The sequence below is a fragment of the Apium graveolens genome, chromosome 9 (assembly GCF_009905375.1).
Source record: "Apium graveolens cultivar Ventura chromosome 9, ASM990537v1, whole genome shotgun sequence".
NCBI classification, from domain to species: domain Eukaryota; kingdom Viridiplantae; phylum Streptophyta; class Magnoliopsida; order Apiales; family Apiaceae; genus Apium; species Apium graveolens.
Genome location: NC_133655.1, coordinates 271,297,570 through 271,308,450, shown reverse-complemented (window position 1 = coordinate 271,308,450; position 10,881 = coordinate 271,297,570). Strand labels below are relative to the sequence as shown.

General features: G+C 36.0%; 1 long non-coding RNA gene across 2 annotated transcripts; it reads right to left on the bottom strand.

Annotated features, from left to right (window-relative positions):
* Window positions 1–9,165: 9,165 nt before the first annotated feature.
* Window positions 9,166–10,645, bottom strand: LOC141682585 (uncharacterized). Of its 2 annotated transcripts, none has more exons than XR_012559843.1 (3): window positions 9,807–10,645; window positions 9,532–9,672; window positions 9,166–9,448 (listed from the first exon to the last, which is right to left on the bottom strand). It is a non-coding gene; the product is annotated as an uncharacterized LOC141682585 (long non-coding RNA). The 2 variants fall into 2 exon arrangements; XR_012559842.1 differs by having other exon boundaries at window positions 9,166–9,672; window positions 9,807–10,213; window positions 10,292–10,645.
* Between the last annotated feature and the right edge of the window lie 236 nt (window positions 10,646–10,881).

The window sequence follows — 10,881 nt, the reverse complement described above, 5'->3', positions numbered from 1 at the left end:
TCATCTTGAGAAAGCATATGAAGATGCATCTTTACCTTTCAATGATGGTAATTATCTTTATCAAGAAAAGGAATCTTGACTCCAACATCTTTCTTGTTCATCTTGCTGAATTGTTTTGATCTTTAAACTCTTTGTAGATTAAGAGCTTACTCTGATACCAATTGTTAGTCCCTTAACAATATAGCAAGAATTACAGAAGGGGGGTTGAATGGAATTCTTGAACCTTTTTCTTAAAATAAAAATGTTCAACTCGATTATAGATATATTTGTTTTGATTAGCACAATGCGGAATGTAAGCTTGAATGAATCAAAACATAAGTAATTAAAAACAAGAGTCTTTAAAAACTTTCTGGTGGATTTAAACAATTCCACCAGAGATATATATAATATATCGAGAGGACTCTGTGTGCAGAAATGCTCACAGCTGCTTACAAAATAGAACTGCTGAGAATACAGGAAATGCTAAAGATTATGCTTACAAAGATTTCTCTATTTTTTTGTGTTTCTCAGCTATCTCAGTTATTTTTCTATTTGCTACTCTCTTGGTTTATATATTACCAAGATTACAAAGTCAAAAAGACTGAACAAATATAAAATCTAACAGTCTTGATCTTTGCTGCTTTTCGTCCTCTATTACCCAGTTAATGGGCTTCCACAGTGTGTTTGTATCCAACTCGACGGCTGTGTGTCAGCTTTCACTGTTCAACTGATGTTTGAATTCTTGATATGATCATCCGTCTACTTTCAGATCATCCGTCGATGACATGATTGATCATCCGTTGACTGCTATGTTAAACATCCGTTGATAGTCATTTGATCATCCGTCGAAGGCTTTGTTAATCATCCGTCTGTAGCTATTTTGGCACTTGACTTCATTTCACTTATACAAAATTACAAGACATTGCTTATGTACAATTAATCAACCTATTCTGCATATCTAGTTAAAGTCAACATGACTTATATGCTACTACAGATTCTATACAAAGGTGCATACATCACTGTGCTACAAACTTATTATTACATAAGCTACTCACTCGATGGATAATAAGTTAATCATCCGTCGGGACTAAAATGAGTTATCCGTCGGGACTATAATTCTTATACGTCGAGAGCTACATAATTTCACTAAGTAAAATCTACTTAGACATTTTGTTTAAGTGATCATCAAGTACACAACATATTTACAACACATAGCAATAACCCAATCTGGATCCTCCAATGCCTCATCCACTTTCTTAGGTTCCATTTCTGAAAGAAACCCTGAAAAGTGATATTCATTCTGAGTGGCATGTCTAGTTCTTACTCTTGTGTCAGGATTACCAATGATCAACTCAAAGGGATGGTCTTTGTTCCAAACTCTTTGACGAGGCAGATATGATCTTGATGTTTCCCCTTATTTAGTCTGATGTTGAGTGTGAACTATAGATCCTCTTCCTGCTCCCCCTGAGTTGTTGTCTCCATGACTGGATGATTCTGATCTTGGTGTAGTAGTTCTTAAAGGTGTTCCTGTATGATTATCATAATCATTGTTTCCACCATTACCACCACTTGATCCTGAATCAGGATTGCCATGTACTGTAGATGTAGTTCTAGCAATCTCAGGTACTATTATCTCCAAAGGATCATCTGATAGATTTTCAAATTCCAGAGATTCAGAATCCTTTTCACTTTGCAGGCTTGCTAACTTGGTGTCGTCGAATATTACATTAAGGCTTTCGATAACCTTCTGATTAGTAATCATATAAACCCTGTAAGCTTTAGATTCCATAGAATAGCCAAGAAATATGCCTTCTTCTGCCTTAGCATCAAACTTTCCTAGATGCTCATTTCCTTCCTTCAGCACAAAGCATTTAGCACCAAACACATGAAAGTATTTCAGTGTTGATTTCTTGTCAGCCATTATCTCATAAGGAGTCTTGTCATGATCTTTATTAATCAGGGTACGATTTTGAGTGTAACATGTTGTGTTGACAGCTTCAGCCCAGAAGTAGGTAGGAAGTCTTGATTCACTTAGCATAGTCCTTGCTGCTTCAACCAAGTTAAGATTCTTCCTTTCTACTACTCCGTTTTGTTGAGGAGTTCTTGGAGCTGAATACTATCTCGAAATACCTTTCTCTGTACATAATTCATTTAGAAATACATTCTTGAATTATGTCCCATTATCTGATCTAATCTTTCTGACATGTAATTTCGCTTCCATCTCAATTTTCTTTATATGATCCACTATCAGCTGAGATGCTTCATCCTTGGATTGTAAGAACAACACCCATGTGTATTTGGAGAAGTCATCGACCATCACTAGAGCATATTTTTTCCTTGATAGTGACAACACATTCACTGGACTAAATAAATCCATGTGAATCAACTGAAGAGGTTCAGTTATGCTTGTCATTTCCTTGCTTCTGTGTGATGCTTTCTTTGATTTCCCCTTTTCACATGTTTCACGGAGTCCTTCTTGACAAAATTCTAACTATGGTAGTCCTCTCACTAATTCTCTCTTGACCAGAGAGTTCATTGTCTTGAAGTTCAAGTACGAGAGATTCTTGTGCCATAACCAACTTTGCTCTGATGAAGCTTTGTTGTAGAAACATCTGATTACTCCATCACAGGTAGACTTCAAGTCAGCTACGTACAGATTACCTTTCCTTACTCCATGTAAAGCAAGCTTCTCATCTTTCCTGTGAGAGATCAAACATCTTTCTGATCTGAAATCAACATTGTATCCCTTGTCACAAAACTGACTAATGCTCAGAAGATTGTGCTTCAATCCTTCCACAAGAAAGATGTTTTCAATAATGACATTGCCAATTTCCAAATTGCCATATCCCTTCGTAAATCCTTTGTTGTCATCTCCAAAGGTAACTATAGGGCCAGCTTTCTCAACCACTCCTGTGAGCAGGGACTTTTCTTCTGTCATGTGCCTAGAACACCCACTGTCCAGAATCCACATGATCTTTTCCTTTCTTACCTTACCCTGCAAACACAGATTGATTAAGAAGACTTTGATACCCAAGATTTCTTGGCACCTGAAGGTTTAGGGGTAAAACAAGTATCAAATAAATGAAACCTTGACAGGCTTAGATTTAACTTTGACTGACTCCTTCTCAGTGCTAGTCTTATCAGAAATGTTAGACTTAGAGACAAGAGGTACTACAGTCTTAGGCTGTGTGTGCTCATTACCCATGCTTGTTTTAGTGTCAGTGCAAGTGCTAGCAGTTGCATGAAAAGCCTTAAAATATTCAGACATGGTAACAAATGCACATGGCATACATCCAACTACACCACAGGGCTCATAAAATCTAGGCATGACAGGCATACTGGAAGATGCAACAGATTCTACTTTAGCTTTGGTGCATGCATGTGTAAGGTGTGCAGCAGAATTGCAATTATTACATAACTTCCTAGATACAGATGAGGAAGATGTAAAGTCAGATTTCTTATTTACACCTACCTTGCCATTTCTGTTCTTCTTAGTTTTAGCCTTAGCACCCTCACCAGTCTTAGAGTTAACTATGGGGTCTGGTTTCTTAAGTGTGTTAGGTTCCTTAATATCCACCTTATTACCTGGGTCAACTATGGATTTGGCTTTACTAGTTGGAGCCTTAGGTGTCTTAGGGGATTTCTCTTCCTTCTCTTTATCTTCAGCAATCAATTCCTCATTGATTAGCAAACTTACTTCATCCAAAGGTTCTGAAACAGACTCAGTGAATAACGGAGATACAACATCCTTAATAACATATGGAACCTTTTCTGAGACAAACATGTTTATCTCAGATGTACCACTATGTTTCTTACTGTTCAGCTTAGAATAGTCAAGTCCTATTGAAGTCTTAGATTTAAATCTTTGACTATTTATTATCTCCTTCTGAGTCAAAGCTGCATTCTTAAACGCCTGTAACTTCTTTTCTAAGTCAGCAATTTGGGTTCTAAGAATGGCTTCTATGTCTGCATTGCATTTAACCTTATTCTCTAGATATTCATTCTTTTGCTTAAGGTCCTCTAGTCCAACTATAAGAAATTCTAGTTCTTCATTCCTAGAGGTTAAACTCTCAGATTTAAGAACTAACTTATCATTTTCAAGTTTATATGCAAGCATGCTTGTATGAATATTATACAATTCTAAAGTAAGTTCATGCACAGTAGATTTGTATTCAGACACAGTCATATCTATAGTGGTAAGTTCAGGAACCTGAGATGATTGTGATGATTCCTCTGCAGAGTCTGCCATAAGAGCCAGATTCACGTACTCTTCATCTGAATCAGTATCATCCCAACTTTTTCCTTCAACAATGTATGCTCTTCCCTTTTCCTTCACCATATAAGCATTCAGCTTCTGTTTCAGCTTCTCATTCTTCCTTTTCAAATCTTCATAAGTTTCCTTCTTTTCATAGGAGTCATTTGATTTTGTTGCCTTGGGCTTTCTGTAATCAGATGCAAAGTGCCCTAACTCATTGCAGTTGTAGCATCTAGTTTTGCTCTTGTCTATCCAACTTGACTTGTAGCCTCCTCTGGAGCTTGACCCTGATGAGTAGCTTCCTTTCTGAAATCTTCTTGATGAACCCCTTGGTTTATAGTTGGGCTTTCTTCTGAATCTAACATGACTAAATTTTGCAGCCATGTATGCCATAGATTTGTCCTCCAACTGTTCAAGTTCTTCCTGAGTGTAAAACTCATTTTCATCCTCTGGCTCACCATGAGCAATTTCAGCTACGATAATTTCTTTAATTGTTGAGGAGGGTACAACCTTACTTTCTTGGATTTCAGGTTCACGAACTACAAGTGTAGTGGTTTTTGCAAGTGTCGTACTCTTACTGTCAATAGAGCCAGGTCCATAGATAATAGCTCTCTGCTCTTGCTCCAGCTCATGTGTTCATAGCTTTCCATAGATCATATCCAGGGACATAGTAATAAAATCTGCCCTTTCCCTGATTGAAGTGTTCTTTTGTTCTAGGTGAACTGGTAGCGTCAGCATAAACTTTCTGTTAGACTCTCGTATAGGGTAAACTTTCCCTTGCAGCTTTAATTCACTTAACAGTCTTGTATATCTCTCAAAGAGTGAAGACGGTGTTTCTCCGGGTTGAAGTTTGAATGCTTCATATTGAGTCGTCAGAATATCCATCCTGTTTTCTTTGACTTCTTCTATACCTTCCATTAAAAGCTCAATGGTATCCCACATATCTTTTGCACTGTTACATCCTAGAAGTTGATGATTCATATCTTTGTCGGTCGATTCCACAATTATGAGTTGAAGGCTTGTGTCCAGATTTATCAACTCCTTGTCAGTTTATGTATATTTAAACAGATCCCTGGGAGTGGATGAGGAAGGAATTCTCACACCAGTTGTGGTTGTGGATTCAGCAGCTACTTCCATCAGAACATAAGGGCCATTCAGTAATATCCCAACGTAAAGTGGATTCGAAGCTTTCATAAACAACATCATCTTTTTCTTTCAAAAGTTGTAATTATCTCTATCAAATGGGGGAACCTTTATACTTCATATTCTTTCGTCGTTCATCATCTTGGCGGAATTAAATTATTTAAAGTTCAAAAATTTCAAGAAATGAGAATTTTCGAAAATTAAAAAATTCAAGAAATTTTTCAAGAACTTGTTTCTTTCTCCAGATCTTGATTTGTATGTCAATCAACAAGCTCTGATATCAATTGTTAGTCCCAGAGTATTGTAGAAGGGGCGTTGAATACGATACCTACAATCTTTTCGATTCGTTTACAAGTTCTTCATTAAAAGTACGGAATCAAATAAGACACAAAATAATTCGAGGAAATATTGTTTTATTAATATAATCATTGAGGTTGCTACAATCTAATCAATAAACTGATTAGCTACAATAAATTCAGCAGCATAACAATATGTTTACAAGCTTAATAAATGAGGGGCTTTAATGGAGCTCTCGTAAACTGAATTGTGTTGCTGAAGAAGATGACTGATATTGAATTACATTCATTCAGCTTCTGTTGTGACTTCCAAATTCAATGGACATGTGGCATGTTTGTGTCCACACATTCCATTTAACTTTGCTACAATTAGAATCAATGAATACAACTCTTCTATGGCGACCAAGGCAAGCTTCTATGGCGATCAGTGTCTCTGTAGAGCTCTATGGTGACTGCATATGTTCTATGGCGACCAGTGAACTTCTATGGCAACCAAATGAGTTCTATGGCGACCAAATGAATTCTATGGCGACCAGGGTAACTTCTGTGGTGACCAAGTGATCCACTTGAAGTTCTGTGTCAGCTATGGCTCTATGGCGACCAGGTAGTAACATAGGTTTCTTCTGTGGCGACTATAGTCTATGGCGACCACTGGTGCCTTAGAGAAATTCTCGATGGCGACCAGTTATGTGGCGACCATAGAGTGTCCTATAGTATTATACACTTCTATGCCGACCTGAGAGAAGACTGTCATGACTTACAATATTCTTGCTCTTGTCAAACCATTATTCAATGTATCAACATCTCCTTCTATAACTGAATCAAAATTCTTTCTTGAATACTGATGTTTGGTGCACTGGTCTAGTTCACAAACAACTAGCATTGAGAGAATCCTAATTCAATTTGTCTTGTGTTTCTGAGCTGATACAGATTGGTGTTTATATATTGCTTCTTCCACTGAACTCTTGATCTGTAACACTTGAAATCAATTCATGAAACTGATGCTTAAAGTCCCTTGTTGTCTTATTCTTCATGGCTGCTTGAACATGACAATGAACTTCTTCCCATGATTTGTTAGAGGACTTAAAGACTCAATCACATCATTTGGTTCTTTGTGTTTATCCTGCCTTCATCTGCAGGGTTCCTGTGCTTCACAGGTTAATATTGTTTATCTGTTTTTATTTTTATGTTGAGTTATAAATCCTCAATTACATGTTACATTATATTATGCTTTACAAGATGGTTAAAATAAGATATTGAGAACACACAACACTTATTACTTCCAAACTTGTAACAAATAGTCAAATTTAGCACAAAGCCTTATTTAATTTTTATATGAAAGAATGCCCAAAATATACCACTTTCCAGCTTCAAGTGCCCAAAATACCCACCGGCGGGAAAACTGCCCAAAATACCCACCGAATACGCATGTTATAGATGCGTATTCTATTTTTTAAAAAAAATACAAAGAATACGCATGTGAGACATGCGTATTCTCTAAGTGAATACGTATGTCTCACAGGCGTATTCTTTGTATTTATCTATAAAAATGGAATACGCATGATGGTAATGCGTATTCAGTGGGTATTTTGGGCGGTTTTCCCGCCAGTGGGTATTTTGGGCGGTTTTCCCGCCAGTGGGTATTTTGGGCAAATCTTCCCAAATGGTGGGTATTTTGGTTTTTCACCCTTTTTATATTATATTAAAAAAACATTAATTCATTCTTTATATTTAATTATTACTTGGATTTGGATGTTCTAAATAATATATTCAAAATACATAACACTCATTACGTCATTAAACATAATAAATTGTCAAATTTAGCATCAAGCGTTATTTGTTTTTTATATTTTATTTAAAATACATTAATTTATTTTTTATATTTTAAATTAACCTTATGATGAAAAAAATATTTTAAATATCATCAAGGTGCAAGAATACAGTTACCACTCTAATATCATTGCAGCTCTCTAATTAACAATGTCTGAATTTGTTGCAAGCGTACAGATGATTTTAGACATACTTAGACATGCAACCAAATCAACCCAGTTTCATACAGAAAGTAAAACAAATGGTATGTAAACCACGATATTAAAATTCAAACTGCAAACACGTTTTACCATTAAAAACACTAACTATCGGACCAAAACATTAGCACTCATCAACGTTCACCAACAAACCCTGTTCACCCACTTATATCCCATTGACTTCCCAAAACCTAAAGAAGCAAAATGTAAATTAGCACAATAAACACATAAATACGGAACATTATTTAGCCAAGGTTCATACAACCACCTCTGACGTAACTTCTCCACCCTTGCACAGTTGGAGTTCAGGTCGAATGAGGTAGCCGCCATCATGTTTAAGCTAGAAATACCACTGTACTCATTCCTTACCACTTTTCCGGAGTGAATTATTATAATAACTGGATGCTCATCAGCACTATAGTAGAGGGATTTAAAAGACTGGGCCAATTCATCCCATAAACAAACCTTGATCTCATAGCTGTTTCATCAAAATAATGAGTTCAGCATGCACAAAAATCAAGGCAACTAACAATATGAAATACACACTCATATTAAGTTGAAAATCGTAAAGTTAATGTAAACCTGTTGCTCATTTTTTTTATTAGTAATTGCTTGAACGATCTTAACATTTTCCACAATTCCAGCAACATCTGAAATAAAAACATATCACTCCGACGCTTCACAATATACTGTAAAATGTGATAATTTGATAAAATAATTACTCTGGAGATTTGTAAAGCAGCATACGTCAGAAGGTATCAAACCCCAGGTATCTGGAAGAGGTATTACATTAGTAGCACCAGTAAGAATAATGTGCTTGTCTTCATTCATACACCGATATTTACCAATGAAAGGCTCAATAATGAAATTCTGTTTTTTATAATTTTTCCCCATCTCAAATGATTCAGCTGCATCGGTAACATGCTTATAACCAACCCAGACAGGCATACGTTTATGCTAAAATATGAGCAAAAGAAACTAAGTTTAATAAAAAGTAAGTAAAAATTGCAAAACATAAACCTTATAAGCCTGAAAAAACTCACGTATTCATCGATCACAATAAGATTGAAACCTTTAACGTGTCCAAACAGATCCTTCTTAGGCCATTTCCTTGCAACACGAACCATTATTGCATAACGGCTTGAAAGCATGATTTCCAGATCTACCAAATAGTCATAATCTGTTTCAACGAATTGCAGACCCAAATCCATATTTTCCATCTCAAAAAAAGAAGATAGAGTTCTTACTTTATGAGGTTTGAACACCAATGTCCGGTGCCTTATAAATAAGTAAAAGTAATAGTTTTTAGCTTGGTTACCCAGTACATCGGGCTTTTCGAGGTAGCTGGATAATGCAGAGCCACATATAAATCAAGCCACTCAATTATGTCATTTAAATTAACTATTCTACAAAAATTTTGTAGCGTGATGGACACAAATTTGCCTACTTTATTTTCCATGCCAAGTCAGCTATTGATTAAATCCACATGCCACATCACCCTTTTTTTAAATAAATGCTGCAAAAGCTGCAATTACCGAGAGCACGCCCTCAATACCCAAAGCATTTAAACAAAACATCCGAACATAATTATAGAATTACATATACTGTATATATGAAGCACAAGTTTGTCTTAAAGGAAAACAAAATCTCAGACAATCCGAAAGATAACATACAAATCTGGTCACACAACCCCATCAAAAGCGTCCATTATCTTCATTAGCATTTTTCCATCACTTAGCCTTTTTCTTCTGCACACGCAAAGTAGAAGACTCGGCATATACATAATAGTAACCAAGGCCATAACAGCTAACATTCTAAAATTGTAACTTACCCTGTCATGTCTACCTTTTATCCCAATTTCATCATGTTCATCAAATTGCACCGGTTGTAGACCCTTTCTTGCCCTCACTTTTGTGTTAGTAGATTTGACAGTTGTTGGAGTCTCCACAACAATTTGTTGTATCTCTGATTCCTTCAACACAAAATGAATCCCAAAACACATGATTAAAGGTTTATAAACTCGAAAGACAGAGCATATTTCAAATTATATTCATACGAACTGGCATTCTATAAACTACCAGATATTATAAAGCTCAATTCACATACATTCATCGGTGAGTAACCTTGTTGATCCATAGTTTCTTGTTCAGAGGGAGTGAACTGTCCTGATGACTCAATAACATCCCCCATTTTTGTCACCTCATACACAGTCGAGCCTCCTTTAAAATTTTGTTCCGAAATGAGAATTATCATAACATATTTTTTCCGTTCAAAGAGCTGGAGATAAGGTGGGAAAAAGTGTTCTCCCAATTCCTTCAATATAGGTTTAATGTGAATAAAAATATTCCTATGCATAAATAAATGTATTATCTGGATAATGCAAGTACACCACCTCTTTTTCAAGAGAGTATAGGTCTTCAACATTTTTATGGACAATCTTAGTTACTTGACAGTGTGGCAAAATAACTGTAACTGTTCCAGTGTGATCCGAACACAAAGTTTCCACGCAGAAACTGGCCAAGAAAATAATGAACATACATAAAACAGGTAGCAAAAATAATTTTGGGAAAATTACACAGCAAGCAATGTACCTTCTTCTTGGGTGCGGTATCAGCCTATTACATTTATTACACTTGAACTTGTCTTCTCCATACTCAACTTCACCCACACACATGGTGCATTTCGCAAGGTACCATTTCTTAGCCTGATCCACCTTATTTACCAAGAGCTCACAACAAACTTCTGTCTACAATAGCCACCGATACCAAATAAAGCAGTAAACAAAGGTAAAATATCACACACCCCAAACCTACAAATATCACGCAACCTTAATGTGCTTTTTCGTCAACCCTGCAATTTCCTTCAAAGTTAGCATAGGTCCAACCTGCCCCTCCTCACCGATATCAATGTCGGAGAGCTCATCATCCCTCAATTTATAATTTGTTTAGCCACAAAAAAAAATTCAACAAACTTTTGTAAGCAACAATAACTGAGTACATGTTTCTCATAAGGTTGTTAGGTAATGAATCACACATAGAGGGGGGGTGAATGTGTTTTTTTGATTTTAGGCTTTTCTTGAAAGTTAATGGTTGAACAAAATAAATTAAATCTTGTATAGAAAAGTGTTCATGCAGAATTTAAACTTGCATAGAATAAAGAACACAAATCTTCAAAACTCACT